The sequence below is a fragment of the Odocoileus virginianus genome, chromosome X (genome assembly GCF_023699985.2).
Source record: "Odocoileus virginianus isolate 20LAN1187 ecotype Illinois chromosome X, Ovbor_1.2, whole genome shotgun sequence".
Lineage (NCBI taxonomy): Eukaryota > Metazoa > Chordata > Mammalia > Artiodactyla > Cervidae > Odocoileus > Odocoileus virginianus.
The window spans coordinates 21,843,657-21,863,565 of NC_069708.1; the positions used below are offsets into that span (position 1 = coordinate 21,843,657).

At 41.8% G+C, this 19,909-nt stretch overlaps 1 pseudogene; it reads right to left on the minus strand.

Annotated features, from left to right (window-relative positions):
* Positions 1 to 15,639: 15,639 nt before the first annotated feature.
* LOC110139057 (matrilin-2 pseudogene) lies at positions 15,640 to 19,766 on the minus strand (annotated as a pseudogene).
* Between the last annotated feature and the right edge of the window lie 143 nt (positions 19,767 to 19,909).

Below are 19,909 nucleotides of genomic sequence, written 5' to 3' on the forward strand. Positions count from 1 at the left end.
GTTAGAATAAATCCCACCAGACAATGATTTTTTTTTAAATTCCATGTTTCTACTTAATATGCATAATCTAGACTTTTGAACATTTGTAATAGAGTTATAATGACTGTTTTAATATTCTTCACTTTTGATTCACAATCTATGTCATTTCTGGATCAATCTGGTCAGTTTATTTTTCTCCAAATTTTGTGTCCTACGTTTGCCTACTTCATTGCATGTCTCATTATTTTTTTAATACTTTGTATTTATTTATTTATTTTTGGCCACACAGCATTTGGGATCTTCGTTCCCTGACCAGGAATCAAACCCATGCACCCTGCAGTGAGCGTATGGAGCCCTAACCACTGGACCACCAGGAAATTCCCCATGCCTGGTTATTTTTTTAGGAGATGAAAGACATTGTGAATTTTATCTTGCTTGGGGACAGATATTTTTGTATCCTTATAAATAAAAGGCTTATTCTGGGACACAGTTAATTTATTGGGGAAAGTTGGGTTTTTTCAGATCTTGCTTTTAGGCTTTATTAGACAGGCCCAGAGGGTTTCCCAGATAGCACTAGTGGTTAAAAAACAAACAAACAAACAAACCTGCAAGAGACCTGGGTTCCATCCCTGGGTCATGAGGATCTCCTGGAGAAGGAAATGGCTACCCACTCCAATATTCTTGCCTGGAGAATTCCGTGGACAGAGGAGCCCATCGGGCTACAGCCCACAGGGTCAGAAGAGTCAGACACAACTGAGTGACTTAGCATGCATGCATGCAGGCAGGGCCAGAGCAGCATATCAAGGTCAGCTGTTAGTTGCTCAGTCGTGTCCGACTCTGCGGCCCCATGGACTATAATATAGCCTGCCAGGCTCCTCTGTCCATGGAATTCTCCAGGCAAGAATACTGGAGTGTGTTGCCATTCCCTTCTCCAGGGGATATTCCCAACCCAAAGATCCAAACCGGGCCTCCCACATAGTAGGCAGATTCTTTACTGTCTGAGCCACCAAGGAAGCCCAGAGTGACATATAGCCTAGGGCATATTTTGCCCCCACTATTGGCCTTCTAGGTACTCTACTTGATTCCCTGTGGATTATGAGGTTTTCTACTCTATCTGATGAGATTAGGAACTATTCACAGTCTTCTTTGAACTCTAAAGATAATTCTCTTTAATCCTTTCTGGTGGTTCTTTACCCAGCTTTCTGTTGTTTCATCAATTGCACGTGCTGAGGAGTGCTCAGCCAAAGACTCAAGCAGGACCCTCTGCAGATCTCTGGAGTTCTTTCCATTTCTGTGTATCTCTCTTCTCTTCAGAGCCCTAACCTGTGAACTCTAGCTTCCTTGGTCTCCTTGGACTCCCAAGTCCATCTCCTTAACTCAAGGAGAGTACTGGGCTTCGTCTGAATTTTCCACTGTCAGTGCTATGACAGAAAACTCTATCCAGGCTGAGGCATCTGTAGGACTCATTTCATTTGTTTCCCCTTTCTCAAGGATCACTATTCTTCATTGCCAGATGTCCAACTTGAAGACCATTGTTTCATATTGTTGTTGTTCAGTCACTAAGTTGTATCTGTCTGTTTGTGACCCCATGGACTGCAACATGCTAGGCTTCCCTGTCCTTCACTATCTCCTGGAGTTTGCTCAGATTCATGTCCATTGAGTCAGTGATGCTACCTAACCATCTCATCCTCTGCCACCTGCCTTCTCCTTTTGCCTTCAATCTTTCCCAGCATCAGGGTCTTTTCCAGTGAGTCAGTTTTTCGCATCAGGTGGCCAAAGTATTGGAACTTCAGCTTCATCATCAGTTCTTCCAATGAATATTCAGGGTTGATTTCCTTTAGGATTGACTGTTTTGATCTACTTACAGTCCAAGGGACTCTCAGGAGTGTTCTCCAACACCACAATTTGAAGCATCAATTATTCAGTGCTCAGCCTTCTTTATGATCCAATTCTCACATCCATACATGACTACTGAAAAAACCATAACTTTGACTATACAGACCTTTGTTGGCAATGTCTTTGCTTTTTAATATGCTGTCTAAGTTTGTCATGGCTTTCTTTCCAAAGAGCAAGTGTCTTTTAATTTCATGGCTGCAGTCACCGTCCACAGTGATTTTGGAGCCCAAGAAATAAAATCTGTCACTGCTTCTACTTTCCCATCTATTGTTTCATATACTTTTTACCATTATTTTAGTTGTTTCAGATTGGAGGGTAAATCTGGTCCCTGTTACTCCATCTTGGCCGGAAGCAGAAGGAAGTCAGGTGTTCTCTCTTAATATGCTGTTTTGATCTTTTAAAATTATTCTAGGAAGTTTTCTGAAGCTATAATTTTTAAATATTTGTTTTGTTCCCTCCATCTGGTTTTCTTTTTCAGGGACTTCTATGAAGTATGAATTGGATATTCTTTTTCTGCCTTCAATATCGATCATTTGTCCTCAAATCTTTTTCTTTCTTTCTTTCTTTTTTCTTAAAGAAACATGTTCCAGGGCTTCTCTGGTAGCTCAGTGGTTAAGAATCCACCTTGCAGTGCAGGGGACATAGGTTCAGTCTCTGACTGGATCCCACAGGCTGCGGAGCAACTAAGCCCTTGTGCCTCAATTAAGACCCAATGCAGTCAAATAAATAAATAAAATACTTTTTAAATGTTCCTCCATTTTGCCTACTATTTCCCTTAAGCCATCATGTATTGTGTTTATTTGCTTTGTGCTCCTTATAGTTTAATCTTCTATTCTGAATTAGTTTTTCTCTTTTCCCCAATATTTCCCAGCATACAAGTTATTGCTGAATTTTTCTAGTACTTGTTTGTGTTATTCTTTTATTGCCTTGTACCATTTTCTTAATGTCTTTTAGCTTGTTCAAAATAGCTGCCTCAGGAATTTTTTGGTGGTCCAGTGGTTAGGACTCCATGCTCTCACTGCCGAGGGCCTCGGGGTTCAATCCCTGATTGGAGCTCAGAAGTGGTGCGGCAAAAAAAAAACACACCAAAACAAAACAAAAGCTGGCTATAACTTTGATGTGTTCTATAAGCATGAGTTTCAGTCATGCTTTCATTGTCTCTAAGGTTGATATTCTGCCTTCTTAGTCTTTTATTTTACAGCACATTATATGGGACTTGCTTTCTGTACTTTTTTTTGCCTCCTGTACATTTTTTCTCTTCTTTGTATGAAATTAGCTTTCCTTAACTTTTGGAAGGAGGCAGAGGTTCAGAGTAGCTTCTCAAATGTCAGAGCTCCCTCTTCTGTTTTTGCATAGTGCTAGATTATAGCAAGTTATTTCTGAGATTTCTTAACTCTATTCCCCTACTTTTACCTGGACATTCTCTTTCCTTACTGACGTAGACCAAATAATGGCTCCCTAAAAAAAAGCCATATCTGAATCCCTGAAACCTAGGAATGTTACCATATGGCAAAAAAAAGGACTTTGCAGAGGTGATTAAGGATTTTGAGATGAGATTATCCAGAGTTCTCCAGGTGGGCCCTTTGACAAGTATCTTTATAAGAGAGAGGCAAAGGAAGATCACACAAATTGAAGAGGAAAAGGATATATATGACTACAGAGGCAGAGTTTGGAGTGATGTGGCCACAAGCCAAGGAATGCCAGCAGCCACCAGGAGCTGGAAAAAGCAAGTAACGAATTCTCCCTTAAAGCTTCCAGGGGGAGCATGACTCTGCCAACACCTTGGTCTTGGCCAAGAGATACTGATTTGGAACTTCTGGCTTCCAAAACTGTGAGATAATAAATTTATGCTGTTTTAAACCACTAAGTTTGTGGTGATTTGTTCCAGTAGGAATAGGAAACTAATGCAGAGTTTGATACTTGAAGTGGGGTGTTGCTATAACAAATATCTAAAAAATGTGGAAGTGGCTTAGGGATAGGGTAGTTGGATAATATGCAGAGGCTGGAAGAATCTTAAAGAACATGACAGAAAAAGCATAGATTGCCTAAAATACACTTCTGATAGAAACAGAGATGCTGAGAGCACTGCTGGTGAGGGCTCAGAAGTGAGGAATGCTGGCAACCTGGATGGAGCTGGACCCTGCTGAGACCTTGATTTTGGCCCAGTGATACTGATTTCAGACTACTTGCTTCTAGAACTGTGAGAGAATAAATTACTGTTGCTTTAAACCACCAAGTTTGAGGTAATTTGCTTCAGCAGCCATAGGAAATGAATATACCTACTCTCCATTGTCCTAACCTGCTCAATTTTGATTTTACCCCCAGAACTCTCTCCTCAGTGTAAAACCTTGTTCTGGAAGAGAGCCCTAGTGGACCAGTGTACAATGAAGGATTAACTCTGCACACTCCAAAGAAAGATTTGGCCCTTGCCCAGCTCCTGGTAGACAACCTCAAAGCCCTTGGAATAGCCTTTCTGTTAAGGGTATTTTTGTTTGCCTGAATCCATGAACCATGCCATATAGTTTATTTTAAAGCTGTAATTTATGGTGGAGGTCTTGGGCCATCCAGAATCAGCTTGAACTTTGGAGGGACTTAGTAACTAAGGTCAGCTCTGCCCCACATAACCAACTCCAAATAAAAATTCTGACCGAAGTTCAAATGAGCTTTCTTGGTTGGCAATATGAGCTTCTGTGTGTTACCCCATATCTTGTTGGGAGAATTAAGCACTGGGCTAGGTGACTCTGCTGGGAGAGGAGAACTGGAAGCTTGCTCTTGGTCTCTCTGCCCCATGTGATCTTTTCCATTGCTGATTTAAATCTCTATCCTTTTGTTGTAATAAACCTTAACAATGAGTATAACTGCTTTGCTAAATTCTCTGAGTTCTTCTGGTGAATCATTGAATTGGAGGGTAGTCTTGGGGACTCCCAAGCACCATCACTCTTAAGAGTTCACAGCCCCCCTCAGGTCTTACTGCAGACCTCTTACATTCACTTGTTACTAGATGAAGTAAAACATCTCTCAGTTTCAGCTGCTGAATTCAAGTTGGCATACCAACCTTGTTGACTGTTTTGGCACTCTTCTATTCTCAGGTCTGTCAAATGCCCCTATTTCTCCCTGCTTTTTCCTACACGGATAACTATACTATACAATTCTTGTGGCTATTGATGAGCTGTCTTCACCTTCACATATTTTGAGATTCATGGGTATTTTGACTATTTATTGCTGTGGAAATAAACTGCACCAAAACTTAGTGGCTTAAAATAATAACCGTTTTATTGTTCACAATTCTATGGATCAAAAGTTTGGGCAGGGCTCAGTGGAGATGGCTCCATATCTTCCCCATATGATGTCTGAAGCAACTGGTATGGGGTTGGAGGATCCGAGGTGCTGTCATTACATGATTGGGACCTTGGTGCTAGTTGTTAGTTGGACCTCAGTTGTCATGCACATGGACTCATTTTTAAAATGGTTTCTCAGAGCTTTGGTCTTCAGAAAGATAGAAAGACTTTTTTTTTACAGGGTGTCTAGGTTCCCTTCACATTAAAGCAGAAGTTCAAGTCCTCTTGACACCTAGGCTCAGAAGCCCCAGAATGCCACTTCTACTTCATTTTATTGGCAAAAAAGAATATAAGCCCAGTCCAGACACAAAGAGTGAAAAAATATGCTCCATATCTGAATGGAAGGAATGGCAAGCCCTAATGGAGATAAAAAATATTGTTGGCAGTCATATCTGCAGAAAATCTGCCATGCTGGAGATACTGTGTCCCCTAGTTTCATTGTAAATATTGTCTATGGGTTTTGGTGTTGCTATGTGATTACTCTGTCTGTTTGCATGTTGGCATGAAGAAAGATTTAAAAACTGCTCTGCTGCCACCATCTTCCCTGCTTCCATTCCCATTTTTTAAAATTATCTCAGAAAAGAACAGAAATTTTGGGTGACGGTCAAATGAAGCAGTAAAAATTTCTAAATGATAACTGTTTCCTGAGAAACTAGGAATAAATGAAAGTGTGTGTGTGTTTCACGGACCAATAGAGAAAATTTGAATCATGTTTATATGTAATGGAAGGATAATCACCAGCAGAACTGATAAGCAAAATCGAATTTCCGAATTACTAAGAGAGGGAGAAGGAGAATGAATAGGAGCTTGACACAGAGACAGCAAATGAAATTGAAAAAGAGTGTCAACAAGAAAGTAGAAAAAGGGAAACAGTCTGATGGAAGACAAAATCAGCATATTTTCATATGTTCTCCTATACAAAACCGTGAAATGGGTTTAAAAAACAAAAGTTATGCACTGTTTCCTAAAAGAACGTTTCATACAAGGAGGCAAAACTAAACACTAGTAAAGATACATCAGGTAAATGCAAGCAGAATAAAGGAGGCCTGATGATACAATTGTCAGGTTAAACTCAAAGGTCAAAAGCATTCAACAGATTTCTAGAAAGAGACATTGTGTAATAATAAAGCATACATTAGATGAAGATATATTTAATAATGTATATAAATATTTACACTAACACCAATAACACCAGCAAAAATTCATAGAAAAGGAACAAAATTCTAAATTCATAATTTATAGTGGGAGGTTATACCTCCTCAGAATATGATATATCAAGCTAACAAAAATAATTAAAAGTAGAAAAGATATGAACATTGTAATCAACAAGCCACATTTAAAAGACATAAAAGAATTTTGAGTCTTACAAGCAGACTATATAATCTCTACTCTTATGTCCTTACAACATTAAAAAACATTCAATTGGCTAATTTTGCCTCAGAGAAATGATTGATACATTTTTTTAAAGTGGGACTTTGGCAGATCACATTCTCTGATAAAAGCCAACAAAAACAGAAATAAATTCAAATGTTACCAAAACATCTTAATCAGTTGGAAATTAAGAAACACTTTCTAAAATAAATCAGGACTAAATGGGTCTATAAAGTCTAGTTCATAGAGAAAGATGGAAGTTTCCTAGTTTATTTTATAAAAGAATAATAATTTTAATACCAAAGCTAAAATATATTGCTTGAAAAAGAAGATAACTAGAGACAATATTTCATGAATATGGTTAAATTTTCCTAAATAAAATATCAACATATCAAATAAATCCAGATATGTCTTGAAAAAATTATACACCATAACCATTAAGATGATTCCAGTAAGGCTAGTATGGTTTAATATTTGTAAATCAATTGACATACTTCATTACACCAACACTTTAGAGAAGCCATGTAACACTATTAATATAAAAGGGTATATGAGGCAATTCATGAGCTATTACATTAATAATAAAACTAAAAAACAGTAATAGAAGGAAACTACTTAAAATTGACAAATCCAATTTTCCAAAAATTGCCAGAAAACTTTATACTAAATGGTAAAATGGTTAAAATAATTTCCATCAAAAGTGACAACAGGATAAGAATGCTCTCTATCATATCTATTACTCAACATTATTTTGAAGGTTCTATCTCAGCATTGTCTGAAAGAACTTGCCACAGTGATGCAGTGTTCTATATATAGAGCTGCCTGATAGAATAGCCACAAGCCATGTGCTGCCATTGAGCACTTACAATGTGGCTAGGTGACTAAGAAACTGAATTTTATTAATAAATTTTATATAGCTTCAATAAATTTAAGTAGTCACATAAACTTAGAGGCTACCATATTGGACAGTTAATTCAGTGGAAAAAAATAACTAATCACATCAATTAGCAGATACAAGAGAGACTATTATCTAAATTTGATATGATTATACAATTAGAAAACCTAAAAGGCTATACTACCAGAATACCAGAATTGGTAGGGAGTTTTGGTGAGGAGCTGAATATAAGATAAAATCATAAAAATAGGTCTTTTCTTACTATACTAGCAGTTAGCAGATAGGATTAGCAAAAATAAGTCTTAACAATGACAATACAAATATTATAAATGTCTAAGAATCAATTTGGGCTTCCCAGGTGGCTCAGTGGGTAAAGAATCCACCTGCAACGCAGGAGATTCAGGTTCAATCCCTGGGTTGGGACGATCCACTGGAGGAGGGCATGACAACCCACTCTAGTATTCTTGCCCGGAGAATCCCATGAACAGAGGAGCCAGGCAGGCTAGAGTCCCTGAGGTTGCAAAGAGCTGGATACAACTGAAGTGACTAAGCATGCACACACACACACACAAGATCAATTTAACCAAAAAGGTGATGGACTTATAAGAAGAAAACCAGAAAACATCATTGCAGCATGTAACACAAGACATAATCAAATAGAGACACATCAAATCCTTAGATATAAAGGTTTATTATAATCAGTTCAGTTCAGTTCAGTCACTCAGTCATGTCCGACTCTTTGCGACCCCATGGACTACAGCACGCCAGGCCTCCCTGTCCATCACCAACTCCCGGAGTTGACTCAGACTCATGTCCATTGAGTCGGTGATGCCATCCAACTGTCTCATTCTCTGTTTTCCCCTTCTCCTCCCACCGTCAATCTTTCCCAGCATCAGCATCTTTTCAAATGAGTCAGTTCTTTGCATCAGGTGGCCAAAGTATTGGAGTTTCAGCTTTTAGCATCAGCACTTCCAATGAATATTCAAGACTGATTTCCTTTAGGATGGACTGGTTGGATCTCCTTGCAGTCCAAGGGACTCTCAAGAGTCTTCTCCAACACCACAGTTCAAAAACATCAATTCTTTGGCACTCAGCTATCTTTATAGTCCAACTCTCACATTCATACATGACTACTGGAAAAACCATTGCTTTGACTAGATAGACCTTTGTTAGCAAAGTAATGTCTCTGCTTTTTAATATGCTGCCTAGACTGGTCATAAATTTTCTTCCAAGGAGTAAGTGTCTTTTAATTTCATGGCTGCAATCACCATCTGCAATGATTTTGGATCCCCCAAAAATAAAGTCTCTCACTGTTTCCATTGTTTCCCCATCTATTTGCCATGAAGTGATGGGACTGGATGCCATGATCTTAGTTTTCTGATGTTGAGTTTTAAGCCAACTTTTTCCCTCTCCTCTCTTTCACTTTCATCAAGAGGCTTCTTAGTGCTTCTTCACTTTCTGCCTTAAGGGTGGTGTCATCTGCATATCTGAGGTTATTCATATTTCTCCAGGAAGTCTTGATTCCAGCTTGTGCTTCATCCAGCCCAGCGTTTCTCATGATGTACTCTGCATATAAGTTAAATAAGCAGGGTGACAATATACATCCCTGACATACTCCTTTCTCAATTTGGAACCAGTCTGTTGTTCCATGTCCAGTTCTGATTGTTGCTTCCTGACCTGCATACAGATTTCTCAAGAGGTAGGTAAGGTAGTCTTGTTTTCCCATTTCTTGAAGAATTTTCCAGAGTTTGTGTTGATCCACACAGTCAAAGGCTTTGGCATAGTCAATGAAGCAGAAGCAGATGTTTTTCTGGAACTCTCTTGCTTTTTCGATGATCCAATGTTTGTTGGCAACTTGATCTCTGGTTCCTCTGCCTTTTCTAAGTCCAGCTTGAACATCTGGAAGTTCATGGTTCACATATTGCTGAAGCCTGGCTTGGAGAATTTTGGGCATTACTTTGCTAGTGTGTGAGATGAGTGCAACTGTGCAATAGTTTGAGGATTCTTTGGCATTGCCTTTCTTTGGGATTGGAATGAAAACTGACCTTTTTCAGTCCTGTGGCCACTGCTGAGTTTTCCAAATTTGCTGGCATATTGAGTGCAGCACTTTCACAGCATCATCTTTTAGGATTTGAAATATCTCAGCTGGAATTCCATCATCTCCACTAGCTTTGTTCATAGTGATGCTTCCTAAGGCCCACTTGACTTTGCATTCCAGGATGTCTGGCTCTAGGTGAGTGATCATACTATCGTGATTATCTGGGTCATGAAGATATTTTTTCTATAGATCCTCTGTGTATTCTTGCCACCTCTTCTTAATATCTTCTGCTTCTGTTAGGTCCATACCATTTCTGTCCTTTATTGAGCCCATGTTTGCATAAAGTGTTCCCTTGGTATCTCTGATTTTCTTGAAGAGATCTCTAGTCTTTCCCATTCTATTGTTTTCCTCTATTTCTTTGCACTGATCACTGAGGAGGGCTTTCTTATCTCTCCTTGCTATTCTTTGGAACTCTGCATTCAAATAGGTATATCTTTCCTTTTCTCCTTTATTTTTTGCTTCTCTTCTTTTCACAGCTATTTGTAAGGCCTCCATGGACAGCCTTTTGCTTTTTTGCATTTCTTTTTCTTGGGGATGGTCTTGATCCCTGCCTCCTGTACAATGTCATGAATTTCTGTCCATAGTTCTTCAGGCACTCTGTTTATCAGATCTATCCCTTGAATTTATTTGTCATTTCCACTATATAATCATAAGGGATTTGATTTAGGTCATACCTGAATGGTCTAGTGGTTTTCCCTACTTTCTTCAATTTAAGTCTGAATTTGGCAACAAGGAGTTCATGATCTGAGCCACAGTCAGCTCCCAGTCTTGTTTTTGCTGACTGTATACAGTTTCTTCATCTTTGGCTGCAAAGAATACAATCAATCTGATTTCGGTGTTGACCATCTGGTGATGTCCATGTGTAGAGTCTTCTCTTGCGTTATTGGAAGAGGGTGTTTGCTATGAACAGTGCATTCGCTTGGCAAAACTCTGTTAGCCTTTGCCCTGCTTCATTCTGTACTCCAAGGCCAAATTTGCCTGTTACTCCAGATGTTTCTTGACTTCCTACTTTTGCATTCCAGTCCCTTATAATGAAAGGACATCTTTTTTGGGTGTTAGTTCTAGAAGGTCTTGTAGGTCTTCATAGAACCATTCAACTTCAGCTTCTTCAGCATTACTGGTCGGGGCATACACTTGGATTACTGTCATAGTGAATGGTTTGCCTTCAAGACGAACAGAGATCATTCTGTCGTTTTTGAGATTGCATCCAAGTACTGCATTTCAGACTCTTCTGTTAATTATGATGGCTACTCCATTTCTTCTAAGGGATTCCTGCCCACAGTAGTAGATATAATGGTCATCTGAGTTAAATTCACCCATTCCAGTCCATTTTACTTCGCTGATTCCTAAAATGTCCGATGTTCACTCTTGCTATATCTCCTGCTGACCACTTCCAATTTGCCTTGATTCACGGACCCAACAGTCCAGGTTCCTATGCTATACTGGTCTTTACAGCACCAGACTTTGCGTCTATCACCAGTCACATCCACAACTCGGTTTTGTTTTTGCTTTGGCTCTGTCTCTTCATTGTTTCTGGAGTTATTTCTCCACTGATCTCCAGTAGCATATTGGGCACCTACTGACCTGGGGAGTTCATCTTTCAGTGTCCTATCTCTTTGCCTTTTCATACTGTTCATGGGGTTCTCAAGGCAAGAATACTGAAGTGGTTTGCCATTCCCTTCTCCAGTGGACCACATTTTTTCAGAACTCTCCACTATGACCCATCTGTCTTGGGTGGCTCTACACGGCATGGCTCATAGTTTCATTGAGTTATACAGGGCTGTGGTCCATGTGATCAGATTGGTTAGTTTTCTGTGATTGTGGTTTCGGTCTGTCTGCCCTCTAATGGAGAAGGATAGGAGGCTTATGGATGCTTCCTGATGGGAGAGACTGACTGAGGGGGAAACTGGGTCTTGTTCTGATGGGCGGGGCCATGCTCAGTAAATCTTTAATCCAATTTTCTGTTGATGGGTGGAGCTGTGTTCCCTCCCTGTTATTTACCTGGGGCCAAACCTGGTGGCCCCTAAGACTTTCCTGGTGGCTCAGATGGTAAAGTGTCTGCCTATAATGTGGGAGACCAGGTTTCATCCCTGGGTTGGGAAGATCCTCTGGAGAAGGAAATGGCAACCCATTCCAGTACTCTTGCCTGGAAAATCCCGTGGACAGAGTAGCTTGGTGAGCTACAGTCCATGGGGGTTGCACCCGACTAAGGGACTTCACTTTCACTTTTTCACTTTCATTTCAAACTGTGGTGGAGTTAATGAAGATAATGGCGACCTCCTTCAAAAGGTCTCATGCATGTACTGCTACACTCAGTGCCCCCAAACTTGCAGCAGGCCACCACTGACCCATGCCTCAGCTGGAGACTCCTGGACACTCCCGGGCACATCTGGGTCAGTCTCTTGTGGGGTCACTGCTCCTTTCTCCTGGGTCCTGGTGCACACAAGGCTTTCTGTTTGTGCCCTCCAAGAGTCTATTTCCCAGTCCTGTGTAAGTTCTGGCAGCTCTATGGTGGGGTTAATGGCGACCTCCTCCAAGAGGATATATGTCCTACCCAAGTCTGCTGCACCCAGAGCCCCTGCCCCTGCAGCAGTCCACTGCTGACCCGTACCTCCACAGGAGACGCTCAAACACAGTTCTGTCTCAGTCTCTGTGGGGTCTCTGGGTCCTGGTGCAGACAAGGTTTGTTTGTGTGCTCTGAGCATCTCTGGCAGGAATGGGATTTGATTCTAAATGTGAATTCGCCCCTCCTACCATCTTGCTGGGGGGTCTTTTTTGCCCTTGGATGTGAGGCATCTCCTCAAAGTCATAATAAAAAGCGTTAACTCTTTCTGAAGTATAATATTGATATAATAAAATTCCAATCAGAATTACAACAGTTTTGTTTTATGGAGGGTTTTTTTTTTGAGGAGGGGTAGTATTCATTTTTAAACTTTATAAAATGATTTTAAACTTCAAAGTTTCTAGAAAAAGTAAATCTGTGAGAACAAAAATCTTTTGAAATCATATAGATTACAGAGACATGATAGAGTTCAGATTAAGCTAAATATTTGTGACCCTATATAACAGAATTGACATTTAATTCAGGGGCTTTTGGGTAATATGTTCCATAAATGGTGCCAGCTGATAATGTTGAATTTTACCTGAGCCCCATGATCCTGGTAAATAGTGAAGGTTAAGAAATTCCCTTACTCTTTTGTGCTCTTTTTTGTTACTCTTTGCTTACAGCAAAGATCCCCCCTTCCCTGTATGACTTTGGACTCACGGACACCACCTGTTTGTTGATAACATGGCCAGACACAGACCCTCCAAATTCTCATTCTTTCCCCCCATAAACATTGATTAACCACAACAAAATGCTTATTAGCCAAACTTTAGCCAAGCTTCTCTCTTTCCTACAGGTTCCTGAACTCTGCTTGCCCTCAAGCCTGAGAAAGCTCAAAAAAGTGTGGAACATGCCCTTTTCTCAGCATCTCCTGAGAATTGGCTGACCACAGTGGACACTGTCCTGTCAGATCCCATTGGTCATTTCCCTGATTGTGCAGGTTCTCTTCCACAGTCTGCTTATCTCGGCTTGCCTCCTCCTTACCATATCTATAAAAGAAAAGCCTTTTTCTTTTTGGTTTTGAAATGCTTGCAGATTTCTGAGATGGGGATTCTCTCCCTATTTGCAATAGCTTTTCTTTCTAGTCTCTCCCTATCCAAGTCTGGATTTGTTTCTATTTGATGCAGCAATGAAGCTTGATCTTAATCTCATACCATACATCAGAGTCAATTTCAAGTAGATTAAAGGTATAAGTAGAAAATTTTAAAACAAAAATGAAATAAATGTTTAGACTATCTTTTTAGGAGTACTTGGAATGGAGAAGGGGTCCATGCAAGGCAGGAAACACAGAAGCCAGAAAAGAAAGCTTTTTTAAAAAAAAAATTTACTTTTGGCTGCACTGGGTCTTTGTTGCTATGCTTTCTGTAGTTGTGGTGAGTGGGGGCCACTCTTGTTGCAGTATGTGGGCTTCTCATTGCAGTGGCTTCTCTTCTTGTGAGGCATGGACTCTAGGTGCATGGGCTTAGTAGTTGTGGTGCATGAGCTTAGTTGCTCCACAGCATGTGGAATCTTCCTGAACCAGGGATCAAACCCATGTCCCCTGCAGGCAGATTCTCAACCACTGGACCACCAGGGAAGTCCAAGAAAGCTTATTTTTGATGAAAGAATACATTTTTCTAACTACAGATAAAAGGACACCTACAAAATGCAAAGGACAGAATGAGTTAGGGGTAAATATTGCAATGCAAAAAATATCTCTAGTTTACAAAGAGCTTTTACAAATTGATAAGAAAAAGACAAATCACTGCAAAGAAAACTTAACAAAGGATATGAAGATTTCCCAAAGAGAAGATCTAAATTGTCAACAAACAGAAAAAGAGCCTCAGTTTACAAGTGGTCAGGGTGTTGTAGCCATGCGTTCCGGGAAACAAACTCACTCCGAAGGACAATGCAGATAGTGGAGTGCAGTTTATTACACAGGCGAGCCCAAGGCAGAGTCTCCTCTTAGCCAAGGACCCCAAACCAGTTTTTGTGAAAACCTTATATACCCTAAGTGTACTTGCTCAAACCTACCTCCCCAAATTCCTTGAAACTAGTCTGGACAAGGTAAAAGAGAGATACGATCAAAGTTAACCCATGATTCATGTGTCACAAGATTAGATAAACAGTGGATATTTATCAATAGGCCTGTGGTCATATCCCGATAAACATAATGGAATTTGCCACTTTGTTCTGTTACAGAGATAATTAGCATATTCTTTTAGGCAACGGAGAGTCCAAATACAAGTACTGAGGCTCTTTTATCTGGGGGGTCTGGTTTTCCATTGGTATGCCATTTCTATAGACACCGGGCACAAAGTTCAGAGTCCATTGGGAGGGTGACCATGCATGTAGCCTAATGTTCACAGCCTGGCCTAAGATGGAGTCCAGCTCTGTCTGTTTCCTCCTTCAAGGTAGTGCAAGTCAAAGCAATTAAATTACCCCTCAGATTGGCAAAAATTAGAGCATCAACATTCAGTGCTAAAAATTTGCCTTGGTGGATTCATACTGTGCTGGTGGGAGTAGGAAATGTTAAAATATTTTGGGGATGTGATTTGGCTGTATCTATTCAACAACACAATACCCTTGGATTTAATAGTAAAACTTCAAAATATAGGAAGCAAAAAATTGACTGGTGCAATGAAAATCTGACTTACCAGTACAGTGGGAGATCTCTCTCACTAACTCAGAGAGCAAGCAGAAGAAAATCATCAGGAAGCAAGCAGAAAAAATCATCACTTTAAATAGCTCAGGGGCTTCCCTGGTGGCACTAGTGGTAAAGAATCTGCCTGCCAATGTAGGAGACACAGAGACACTGGTTCGATCCCTGCGTCAAGAAGATCCCCTGGAGAAGGAAACGGCTACTCATTCCAGTATCCTTGCCTGGAGAATTCCATTAACAGAGGAGCCTGGCAGACCACACAGTTCATGAGGTCGTATAGAGTTGGACACGACTGAGCAACTAACACTATGTCGACTAAAAGAATATAGTCACAACCTGAAAGTAGAGGGTTATTTTATTTGGTGGGAATGTTTAGGACTCTGAGCCAGGGAGACAGCATCTCAGTAGCTCCGAGAAAACTGCTCCAAGGAGGCAGGAAGGGAAGTCAGGCTATATGCAAGTTTGCAACAAAGGGAGCAGGTAGTCTGAACACCACATATCAGGTTATCAAGTTAAGGAATTTAGCCTTCTACGTGTGGAAAGATGCAAACCTCTGGGCTCACTGAATTCATTTCTTTCATATGCACCTCAGCTATTTGGGGCCAATCCTGTTTCCTTGTTCACCTTGCTTCTTGTATTCCTCCAGCTCCTCAGCAATCACTATGGGGGGGTGGGGGTGGGGGTGGTGGCAACGCCTGCTGGATCCCAGTTTTGGGAGCGATCATTCACATTTGGAGGCCAGAAATAACTGATGGCTGTGACATTGTTGTAGCCTCCCGTTTCCGGAAACAAAGTCACTCAGAAGGACAATGCAGATAGTGGAGTGCAATTTATTACACCGGCGGGTCCAAGGCAGTCTCCTCTTAGCCAAGGACCCCGACCAGTTTTTGTGGAAACCTTATATACCCTAAGTGTACATGCTTAAACCCACCTCCTCAAATTCTCTGAAACTAGTCTGAACAAATAAAAAGAAAGATACAAAGTTAGCCAGTGATTTGTATGCCTTAAGCTTAGGTAGTTAACAGTAGACAACTACCAATAGGCCTGTGGTCATACTCCAATAAGCTTATGCTTATAAAATTTATGATTCTATTTGGTTACACAGATAATTAGGGTATTCTCTTAGGCAACGGAGAGTCTAGGTATGAGCCCTGGGGCTCTTCCATCCCAAGGGTCTGGTTTTCCAGTTGGTATGTCGTTTCCATAATACTGGGCATATAGCTCAAAGTCCACAGTCTGGCCCAAGATGGAGTCCTGCTTTCAAGATGGATCCTGTTCTGTCTCTTTCCTCCTTCTTTATTAATATGGCAGGAGATATTTTCATTTCACAACACACACACCAACAAGTTCAAACCAATAAACACATATGCTAAACCCAACAGCTGGAAAATACAGTCTTTTCAATCAAGAAATGAAACACTGTCGAAAACTGGGTCCCATACTTGAGGCTCAAGGCAAGTTTGACACTGGATTTCTTTTTTTTTTTTTTTTACTGTTCTCTGAAGTGAATTTTAATATTGTACAAAAAATCTAACTTCTTATACAAGTACATATGTTCTATGATTTTATGCATACATCCATATACATATATCAAGGTAAAGTCTGATAAAAAAAAAATAGCTTTCCCATGGCCAGTGTTCTACGGAAGTTAAGTCTGTAAGACTGTGCAGATTTTATTTTGTTGTCAAATGATATTGTAACACTAAGGCAGAACAAGACCAAAGCAAATTGTGTCCACAGTATGTTACAGAGTATCTTGCATAGCTTATTTCTTCTCACTTTATAAAACTCATTTTAGGATTCTGATAGGTTGTTTTTTCTTTTCTCAATGAATTTATACAAGTTAGTGTGTACTTTTTGCCTTTGTTCTATAGCAAACCAGCTTTCTCAACTCTTGTTGTTTTACTTTACAACCTTACAGAATTAATGATAGCCTGAGCTTTGGGGGCTCTGAACTGTTTTCACTGTAATCCTTGATACAATGATGTACAAATACATAGAGCATTTTGAATCTTCATCTGTATCGCAGGCGATTTTCCAGGGCTTCCATTCTCTGTGTCATTTCTTCTAGTAAATCTCAAATTAAGGAAGAGGAATCTGAATGGCCTATTTACATTCAAATACAACTTGATTTATCTACAAAAGAATTTGTGTCCTGCAAAATACAAGGCTTTTGTTTTTTCCATTTCTGTAATTCTGACTTAAAAGTTTATAGTAACCCATTAGTACATACTATTAAGACTATAGATCTATGTTGGGTTAAATGCTTTTTTTTTTTAACATTAAGTCCATATAGTTCAAATTTTTCTTTTTAAAAATTTTAGTTCTGCTCACTCCCCTGTTGCTTATAAATTAATTTACCATAGCACGCCTCTGGGAGCTGAACTGATGATGTTCTTCATTTGCAAGGTTCTGGAACATTATAAGGTTTTCACATTTGCATTGATCCTGTTTTTCTTCCAAAGGACTTCCTGAGGATTTTGTCGAATGGAAAACTTTTTGTGTAGACCGTGCAAGATTGTCTTCTTCAAACAGATATCTGTGTTGCACTGCAAAATTAGAACAGGAAAGTAGGTCTCGGATATTTATGGTGACTGGCTCAGATTCTGTTGGCTTGTGGACCCTCTTTGGCAGTTCCCCTGCTGGAGAGTCCTGTCTTCCATCAGAGTCTTCCAGAGCTTCACATATGCCTTTCTGCAGTTTGGCACTTATCTCGCCCATCGTGCTGAAGTCTTCCTCATAGAAGAGGTGCTTTTCTGTGGGCTCAGAGGCGATCTCTCGCAGTTCCTCCTCAATGGCTTTCCCCACCCCAACAGCATACATAGTTATTCCATTGGCCTGGGCTTTACTGGCCCACTCGGAGACGTCGTCCTGAGCCCGTCCGTCCGTGAAGACGATGGCCACTCTGGGCACCCGTGTGGACAGAGGCCGGGCCCCTTCTACTTGGGTAAAACTTCTCTCAAACATATGTTTCAGGGCCAGCCCGGTCATAGAGCCCTTGCCCATGTATTTCATGTGGGCCACGGCTTTTTTCATGTCTTTGGCCGAGCTGAAGTTTCTCAGGGTGAACTCTGTGCGGACCAGTGTGGAATACTGGAGCAGCCCTACTCGAGCAGCTTTGGGAGAAATCGCCAAGGAATCTATAATTCCAGTGACAAACTGCTTCACAATCTCAAAATTATCTTCTCCAAGGCTCTTGGACCCATCAATCACAAAAACCAAGTCAACTGGGCCTTCAGTGCATCTTTTGCACCGTCTTCGATCCTCAGCTAGAATAAATCCCTTTGAGCATTTGCAGATGTAGGAGTTACCACGGTTAACACAAATGTGTTCACAGCCATGGTGGGTAGATTTGCAGACATCCTTCCTTCTGCAACGTCTCCCATCCTCGGCCAGCCAGAATCCCTCCATGCACTTGCAAACATACGACTCCCCAGTGCCCACACAAGCATGCTCACAGCCGTGGTCCACTGCTTGGAAGACATCTTTCCCTGAGGACAGCAAAGTTAAACACTTTACCAACGTCAGTTTTCCCTGGGCTTCACCAGGGAGGATCCATCCTTCTCAGCCCCTGGACTCCACGGCCATCTGAGCTCAGCAGCTCTACTTCGGGTTCACTCTCCGAGCTTCCTCACTGTCACCGACACTGGATTTCTAAATAATCCTTGGGTCAAAAGGGGGAAACCGTTACAAATTAGCACTTGAAACTGAATACTAATGAAAATGAATCAAATAAAAACTTGGAACTTGGCGCTTTCCTGGTGGTCTAGTGGTTAATAATCTACCTGCCAATGCAGCAGAAACCCGCTCCAAGATACTACATGCTGAGGAGCAACTAAGACCCTGTGCCACAACTATTGAGCCAAAGCTCCGTGACTATTGAAGCCTGGTGCCTAGAGCCCTGGCTCCCAGAGAAGCCACCGCAATAAGCCCACTCGCCACAACTAGAGAAAACCCGCAGCAGCAAGGAAGAAAACCAGAGCAGTCTAATATAAACTTTAAAAAACAAACAAAAAACCTTGAAACCTTGGATATTTAGAAGAGAGCTTTAGCCTTCATGCTTATATAAGGAAACAGGGAAGCCTGAGTACTCGAGTTTTGTTTTTCTTGTTTTAATAGATGAAATGTCCCATTACTGATGTCACAAGCCCCCCCACCCCCCGCCCCTCTGCTCCGTGCACAGATACTTGGTTTCTGGCGCTCAACCACCTCAGCTCCCCGCGCCCACAGTGGTTAAACTCTCGCTGCGGGCGACTTCCGCTTCCTGGCCTAAATTTGACACGTACTATTCCCCCCCCCCACCATAGCAAATACCCAGGGTCGGTGACAGCCGGAGCCGGGCGATGCCCCCAGCCGACGGGTGGACAAAGGCGCCGTCAGGTGGGCACGCAGCGGCGCCCGGGGCTCTGCCGCCGCGAGCCGCCTGCACGGATCGGGGCCCTTTCCGCACCTGGAGAAGTGGAGCGGGGGTGGGGCCTGGGGAGGGGGCGCTAGTGTCTGACCGGTGGCTTGGAGGTGTCTTTCTAGCTAGGATAGGGGAGGGGGCAGGGGGAGTTACTACGTGTGAAGATGCCTCTGCCCCTGGGGATACGGCCGGAGGGCGGGGCCCTAGGACGCAGAGCTGGGAATTCACCAGGCCTACGCTTGGGGTAACAGTGGAGGATGCGGCGCGGGAGGGAAGAGTCTGGGAGCCGCAGCCCGACCTGCTGGGCCGGATCGGCTCCCAGGAAACCCCGCCGAGGCAGGTCCGGCGAGGTACCGCTGGTTCCGCAGCTGCAGAGATGCCCACCCTCCCAAGATGGCGACTCCCGGAGAGACACTCCCAAGAGGACAGCCATGTTAGTGGTCTGACAAAGTCACTAAAGAAAATTGGAAAGCCCGCCTCTCCTCCGATACACACAGACACGCGCACGCACTGACGCCTCGTGAGTGCACAAGGTGTAACTGGGGTGGACGGCCGCTTCGGCGCCGACACTGAGCATGTGCAGTGTGAAGTCCAGAAACGTCAGCGTCCCGCAGAGGCAGTTTCAACACTTTGGGCTCTGGGACTGAGTTTAATTGAGACGGCGATTTAGCACCAGTAAAG